Genomic DNA, 8,692 nt, shown 5'->3' with positions numbered 1-8,692 from the left:
GCGATTTAAAAAAAAAAAAAAAAATGTACTAATGTGAAACTTCAAAATCAGGGCTGTTTCCTTTTGGAGGGAGGAACAGATCTTCTCATGGGAGGAGCCTCCAGAACTGTTGCTTGCATTAACTTATTGATAATTCTCATTGTTTTCTCTTGTTCTTCTAGTTTGTCAACTACTTACCTACCCCCCCACACACACACACAACTTGTTTCAGAAATCATTTAAGATGAAAGAATAGTAGTTTTACCCTGTGGAAAACTAGGTAGCCAATTGTCTAATTTGTTCTAGCTCTTTCTTTTCTGGATTGTGTCCTTTCATGAGGATCTGAAGTCTCATCATTATCATCACATGATAGCTTGTGTGTGTGCGTGTGTGTATGTGTGTATATATAGATATATAATATATATATATATTTACCGTATGTCAAGTTCTCCCAACAGCTGCATTAGCATCCCCATTTTTCATATGAGGAAGTTGAATCAAAATTTCAGAGACACCTGGGAACTTGCTCACAGTGAAACATCTGAGTTTAAGTCATGGAGTCAGGATTTGAACCCAAGTAGGCTGAGAACCGAGTCCCTGTGCTTAAACTTTATTCTACTAACTTCATCAAATACAAAAGCCTAAATTATCCAGTCCCGTATCCTATTCAACATTTGAAAATGATATTTAATAGTGGAATAGTTTGAGGTGAGGCTTTTTTTCAGATACACTTCTAGGATAAGAATGTTTTAAAACGCCCTTGAATCAACTCAATTGTGTTCTCCCACATGATCCTTATTGTCACCATTAACACAACTTAGATGGAAAAATGTTTGGTTTTCTCTTGGCTAATTGAGTTTCTTGTATTAATACTATATTTTAAAGAGCATCGTCTTCCTGCTTCATAAACAAGCTTCAACTTTTCCTTCCTAATCTGTCTGCCTTGTGGTTAGATCTAATAACCATCAATTAACGGTGGTGTCAATAAAACAAGTTTACCAAAGGAGGGGGAAAAAAGAGTGAGGAGCCTTATGCCAGGAAATATTTTAAGGTAGATGGAGCTCTGCCAGCTTTTATTACTGTAAGAAAACAAAGCAACTTGACTAACGCAACAGACATTATACTTTGGCTTTTATTTTTGTTTTACCTTTGTGCATGCAACAGAATTCCTTGTGCTTGAATCTTCTTATTGTTGTCTGCTACTTGCCTCATACAAAAAGATTGTTTTTGTGGCAAAATATGTATGTCTTTCGATTTATATTCAAACATTCTTAAATATTTACAAAATTCTCGAATCTATGTATCTATGGTGTTTGAGAAGCACAAGAAAAGGGAAAAAAAAAAAAAAGTGTACTGAAGCAGAACCTTCCAGCACCTTGTCTTCTTTAGTTAGGGCAAAATTCATTGCAGAAGAGATTGTTATGTTTGCTTCCTGAGCTGCCCCGGGAGCCACTAAATCTCCTGAAAGGATTATAAATAATGGACAATTTTTATGCATAAATTCTCTTCACTGCTAGTATTTATTACAAAAGCTCCAAAGCAAAACAAAAAGGAAGCTCCAAGCAATAACAGATTTATTCTTCAGGGTTGCAGATTACCTTGGAATAGCACAAAATATGCAACAAAAGGAACCCCCAGGCAGAGCACATCCATCCCCTCCTCTACCCAGACCCTCCTCACCTCCCTCCCTCGTGGGCAGGTTGGCAGAATTAATTTGGTGACTACCTGACCATCCAAAGAGAAAAAATTGCATCCAATTTATATATGCAGAGGGAAGGCTTTTCTCATTCCTTTTCCTCTACAGGAAAGAATAAAATGTAGAAAAATCTCTATTGCAGTGCTTTAAACACGTCCTTACAATCTTCATTTGCTGTAAATTCAGATTCATGTTCTCTTTCTCTCTCAGATGAAAAACTAAGTCTCATTTAAGGAAAAAAAAATTGGGATTGGTTGTTCTAAGATTTTTATTATAAAGATTTTCAGTCTTGCACAAAAGTGAAGAGAATGCTATAATGAACCCTTACATACCCATCACCCTGCTTCAGATTATCAACAATTTGATCATCTTGCTTCATCTATTCCCCTCCCCACGTTTTTCTTCCCTCCCACCCAAGTACCCAGCTCCCCAGTGGCGTCTTTTTGAAACAATTCCTAGACATATTTTATCAATAACTACTTCAGTGAGCATCTCTAACTGGTAGGGATTTTTGTTTTTACAAAGCCACTATGCCATTTTCACAACTCATAAGATGAACAACTCCTTAATAGCTTTGAATTGTTATTCTATGTTCAAAATTTCTCCATCTCAGAGGAGAATTGGTTTGGTACCATGTGGCTTGGTATTAGATCAGGCCCAGCAGGACTGTACATGCTCAGATGAAGACATTCAAAGAGGGTTTATTTACAAAAAGACCACTTATAAGGCAAGGCTGGGGTGTGGGGGAATTACAGCGGACAGTGCGGTATCCCTCAGCTAGTAATAGCAGAGCTGTTATCGCCCCTAGGCCTCAAGGAACAAGGAGGGACAGGGTCTCGGTTACTGAACCTGGAAGGAAAGAGTCTGTAGAGGAGACCTGCTTGACACAGTGTCCTTCTGTCAAGGGATCCAGACAGCCCAAGGTGACCTCACGGGAAGGAAGCCAGGGAATAAATACCCAGATTGTCTTCTCTCTCCTCCCTTTGACCTGCTGGGGCCCCCTGTTGGCCAAACCCGGCCAGAGGCCAGAGGGCCAGAAAGCCCAAACAGCTCATCTTCCCAGGGAAGAGAGAAGGGGAGAGAGAAGACCTGGAGGATAAAAGAAGATATCTGGCATAGGATCCAACAAGGCCTAAACACTGGGTTTGGTTATGTTTCTCAAGGCTCTTTTATTTAATAACAGTCTCCACCTTCATTTTATTACTTTTCATAACATGCCGTTAATGGGGAAACTGGGTTTTTGGCCTCATAAACATGTCCCACATTTGCTTGACTTGGTTGATTTGCTTCCTTTTGGTGCTGTTCTCGTTTGCTAGTGCTGCCAGAATGCAAAACACCAGAGGTGGATTGGCTTTTATAAAAGGGGGTTTATTTAGTTTCACAGTTACAGTTTTAAGCCCATAAAGCGTCCAAGGTAACACATCAGCAATCAGGTACCTTCACTGGAGGATGGCCAATGGCGTCTGGAAAACCTCTGTTTTCTGGGAAGGCACGTGGCTGGCATCTGCTCCAAAGTTCTGGTTTCAAAATGGCTTTCTCCCAGGACGTTCCTCTCTAGGCTGCAGTTCCTCAAAAATGTCACTCTTAGTTGCTCTTGGGGCATTTTTTCCTCTCTTAGCTTCTCCAGAGCAAGAGTCTGCTTTCAATGGCCATCTTCAAACTGTCTCTTATCTGCAGCTCCTCTCTCAGCTCCTGTGCATTCTTAAGTGTCCCTCTTGGCTGTAGCAAGCTGGCTCCTTCTGTCTGAGCTTATATACTGCTCCAGTAACCAAGGCCCACGCTGAATGGGCAGGACCACACCTCCATGAAAATTATCTCGTCAGAGTTATCACCTACAGTTGGGTGGGTCACATCTCCATGTAAACAAAGAATTACAATCTAATCAACACTGATAACATCTGCCCACACAAGATTACATCAAAGACAATGGTGTTTGGGGGACACAATATATTCAAACTGGCACAGGTGCCATTTAAATTGTTCTTTTATCCCCTATGTAATTTCTTGTAACAGTGAGTTACATATCTACAGGTGCATTTAAATGTTAAGGATTTCTATCACATTATTTCTTATGAACAGTAGTTACATCTAGAGACTTGATTAGATTTAGGTTCAATATTCTTTAGGCAAGAATACTTCCTAAGTAGTGCTGGAAACCTATTGCATCACTTCATGAGGCACATAATGTCTGGCTGTCCCACTCAAGGTGATTTCTACAATTAAACTTGGCTCAATTTCCACGTTATGGATTCCATTGACTTTTCACCTAACATGGGCTACGCTTTAGAATCACCTGTGGAAATTTAAAAAGTAGCCATGCCCAGGATACACCCCTGATCTCTTAAATCAAAATCTCTGGGGATGGGACATAGGCATTAGCATTTTTTTTAATTCCCTAAGTGATTCCAATGGGCAGCCAAAGTTGATAACCTCTGACTTGATGATTTTAACATCCATTGACTATCATTATCTCTAGATTTATTATTTCATTAGAATTTGCAAATTTGCAAATTGGTAACTTTTTAATTCTATTATTCCTTGTGCATTTATTAGTTGTGAAACATTGTCAAGCATAAGTGTGGACTCAATAAATAGGTGTCAGTTGATCTGATCCAAAGTTCATGTTTAATGATTACTTTTCTTCAAAAAGATTTGTGGAATTTATTTAAAAGATTTAAGGATTTACAAATGGATTTAAATAGGAATTTATAACTTCTATCAGAAGGATATTTATTTTTACAGATTATAGCTCTCCGGATCATGTCTAAAATTAAAACTTCCCTCAAAAACATTTCCCCTCCGGAGTCTTGACCATATGTGTGTGTGTTAGGTATTATGCATGATATGTTATGTATTTCAGACCCACACACCCTAGGATCATGAGACGTAAATATATAATAAGGTTTCTTGGAGGAAATAAGAGTACATCCGATCCCAGAGCTCTCATTATCCCATCTCCCAATTCATACTACATATTTGTGGAAAAGGGGGAGTTGGGGACCCTTGGGAGCTATGTAACAATAGAAGGTTGATTTTGGAGGAAGCATTTGTTAACTCAGACCTGCTGGTCTAGCTCTCTGCTAAACGACCAAAAGAGTGAAGTAGGCTTCTGGTGCCTTCTAGATTTGTCTCTTTTTAATATGATACATATATAAGATTACACTCATTGAGTACTTACTAAGTGCCAAGCAATTCAATCAATGATGCTATTTATCCCAGCCAACCACACTTGGAAACCCTCAATCCTCCTTTTATTTCTTTTTCTTCCATATCCACTTAGTGGTTCATCTCTCTAAATGTTCATTCATTTGATGTGCATTCATTTGTTCATCTGCTACCTCATTTGCTCAATAATTCAGGAACACTTAGTTGACCTTTTTTTGAGGCATGATATGGGCTCCAGTGATGACCACGACATAGCACAAGTATTTTATAATCTAGAAGATGCAATAAAGCAAACATGTCTGTAAGATAAAAGGTCCCTTCCTTCTGTGTCCTTTCCTTCCATCCTCCCCTACCCTAGTCCAAGCCCAATTTGCCTCCCTTTCTAGCCCTCTTGCCTGTTTCCATCTTTTCCAAACCATGCCACACTCCTTTTTCAAATTATTTTCTCCCAAACACTGTTCACAAACTCTAAATGGCTCCTTTTTTTTTGCAGCAAATGAAATCCAAGTTTGTTCTTAAATTTTAGTTCAGCATTCAAACCCGTTCCAGGTCTGTTTGCACCCAATTCTTCTACTTACCTCTTAAATTTCCCCTTTAGAACCCTTCCCCTAGTGAGTTTTTCTGCTAAAGCATCTGGGATCATGACTTTCCATCCATCCTTTAAGTCCTTGAGCTGGACATTAAAGGAATTTTACATTTATGTCCCACAACCCCTGTACCCCAAACCCATGAAGTTTTCCCCACCTGTCCCATCTTCCTTTGAATCTCTGAAGTATTTATGAACTGTACCTTTCCTTTTGACATTGTCCTGTCTTGTGTTTTTAATAACCTTTTCGTGTGTTGATATCTCTCCTCCCCTACCAGAGCATGATCTCTTTGAAGTCAGGAATTGTCTTATACTTCCTCATTTCCTCAATACTTAGTGGTGCTTTGCAGACTGTAGGTGGTCAATAAAAGTGAGTTGATGAAGAAGAAAATTTGGGGAAACTCTTGGAATATGGGAGTGGGTAAACATTACTTCAAAAAGGACATAGATTTTCAACCACATTTTGACTCATTCTTTTTCTCTCATCCTCTATCTTAGTTTGCCAGAGATGCTATGACAAATACCACACAATGTGCTGGCTTAAACAACAAGCATTTTTTAGCTCACAGTTTTGGAAGCTAGAAGTCCAAACACAAGGCATAGGCAATGCCAGGCTTCCCCTGCAAAGTAGGCAGCATTCTCGTGCTGGCTTGTTGCAATCCTTGGGGTTCCTTGCCTCCCGTCACGCGGCAATGTCCTCGATCTCCTTGTGTCTGCTCTTCCAGTTTCTGCTGACTTCTGGCTTCTTCCTGTGGCCTTCTCTCTATAAGGCCTCCAGTAATATGAATTAAAACTTTCCCTGATTCAGTTGAGCCATACCTAAATAAAAGCTTAGAGACCCTATCCACACCTTAACCTGATCTTCAAAGGGTCCTATTTACAAATGGGTTCCCACCCACAGGAACACGGATTAAGATTAAGAACATGTCTCCATCTTAAAGATGGAGATGAAAGATTTCTTTGTGTCCCTCTAGTTCCTACTTTCTCTTGTTCCCTTCACAGCCAGACTTCCTAATTGAGTTGCCTACACTTGCTGCCTCTTGCTTTTTACCTCTCTTTTATTTCCTCAACCCACTGCCATCTGGCTTCTTCCACCACTACACCAAAAAATCTGCTGGCAGAGGTCACTTTACACCTTATAGTTGCCAATTCAAATGGACAGCTTCCAGTTCTTTTTGCATCTCATCTCCATAGCAGCTCATGCTGTTTCCCCCTACCTCATTTGGGAAACTCTCCTTTTCTTTGGGTTTTTAGGCTGCACTTTGCACAGTTTCCCCCTACCTCTCTTTATTTATTCCTTCTCTAGTTCCCTCATGGGCTTCCCTTCCCCCAAACCTCCCTTGGATGTTATTGCAGACCAGGTTTCATCCCTGGCTCTCTTAAATTTGGTTCCCCCAGAAGCAGACCCTGAGAAAAATTGTTTGTTGGGGAAGGCGATCCTACTGGGAGAATGGAGAAGTGAAACAAGGGAAAGCAGCCGTACAGGGAAATGATATCAAACAAGTTACCACTGTGGCAACTAGAGCTTAATCCCACTGGAGGACACACGCCTCAGAATTAGCCTGCTGGAGGATCCAGAGAGCTAAAGTATTTACCCACAATTCCCATCAGTTATTGGTTGAGGGCTGCTCCTGGAGGTTGAGTGGAGTTGCATTAGGTCTCTGGCACTTCCAGCCTGCCCACAGGCAGAGAATCTCCTTCAGAGTTGACCCATACAATGAGTTTAGAGTATAGTTCCAGGCCAAAGTGTAGGGTCCTCTGGTCTTTTCTGCATATGTATCTTGTCTTTGCCATGCGTGTTTGGCCTTAGGAACTCCCACATTTACATGGTAGAAATGTCCCCTCTTCCCAGTTTTCTCCCAGTCCCGGGCACTGCACTGTGTGATCTACAGCCAGCAATCCCTTGCCCCAGGCAGCCACTTGACTGCTCTCCCATAACGTTCTGTAGGAAAGCTCGGTGAGCTGCCTTCTACAAGCAGGGCCAGTCTGGGACAGCAAGTCCCTCAGGCCACCACCAAACAGGTTGGGCCAGACATACATCCTCCCAGTATAAGCACAAGGATTTCTCTGCTTCCTCGGGAGCCGGGACCAGGGATCCGCACTGGGAGCACAAGCTGCCTTGGCACCAAGCCAGTGAGGGGTGGCGGAGGGGCCAGCCAGGGTGCCACAAGATCTTACCACTTTTGAGTAGCCTTTTTCTTGATTTGGAGCTCTCCCTGCCACTGCAACCCTTTAACTCATGTCTGCCAGTTCTGGCTAGTTGTTCAAAGCTTCTGAGGATGGGTGGAGCCCTGAAGGATCTCACTCAGCCATTTTGATCTGGGCAGGGCCTAAAGGGCAATATACCTTACCAGCAATGAATATTTTCATTCTTTTAAATCCTTGTTAAAAGGATAAGAGACAATTGTATTAGTTCGTTCCACTTTCATTACCTTGCTTTCCTGTGAGGCTGAATTTTTTTCACCTGTTTGTTGACCATTTATCTTTCCTTTTTGAAACCTGTTCACTACCATTTGCTAGTTCTTTCTACTGGTCCTTGCAGTATTTATTGTTGTCACTTTTACAAATTAGTGAAAAACTTTTATAATATTAATGGAAAAAATTTCCATCTTGCCATTTGTCCTTTCAATTTTTCATAATTATTGACAAAGTAGTTTGAGTGTTTTCTGAAGTCAAATCTTTTTTCTGTGATTATTCCTGTTACATTTGGGCTTTGAAAGTCTTTTCCCATCCAGCGATCAGTTAAATATTGACCTATATTTTCTTCTAGTGGCCTATAGTTTGCATTTCTGAATTATATTTCTTTAATATCCGGTAAAGCATGACATAAAACTGATTTCCCCACTCACCCTTCAGTACCAACTAGCCAGCTGTTTCATTTATTGAGTTCTTGTCCCCATTGTTATAGGATCCTTCCTTTTTAATGGATCACAATATTTTAATTATTGATGCTTCATAATAGGTTTTAATATCTATCATGACAAAAGTGTCCTAATTCTTCCTTTTGTTCCCCAATACTTTCTCAATTATTCTCACCTATTTATTCTTCCATATTGAACTTTAGAATCATTTCAAGTTACCCCAGAATCCCAGTATGTGTGTTTATTGTAATTACATCAAATTTAAATATTAGGCAATAATATTTAAAAGGTCCCACCCACAATAGGTCTGCCCCCACAAGAATGGATTAAAAGAACATAGTCTTTTCTGGGATACATAACAAATTCTAAACCAGCACATTCCTATTTTGTTCCATAATCTCTTCT

Source organism: Choloepus didactylus, chromosome X (genome assembly GCF_015220235.1).
Source record: "Choloepus didactylus isolate mChoDid1 chromosome X, mChoDid1.pri, whole genome shotgun sequence".
In the NCBI taxonomy this organism is placed as follows: domain Eukaryota; kingdom Metazoa; phylum Chordata; class Mammalia; order Pilosa; family Megalonychidae; genus Choloepus; species Choloepus didactylus.
This window is presented reverse-complemented; position numbering follows the sequence as displayed.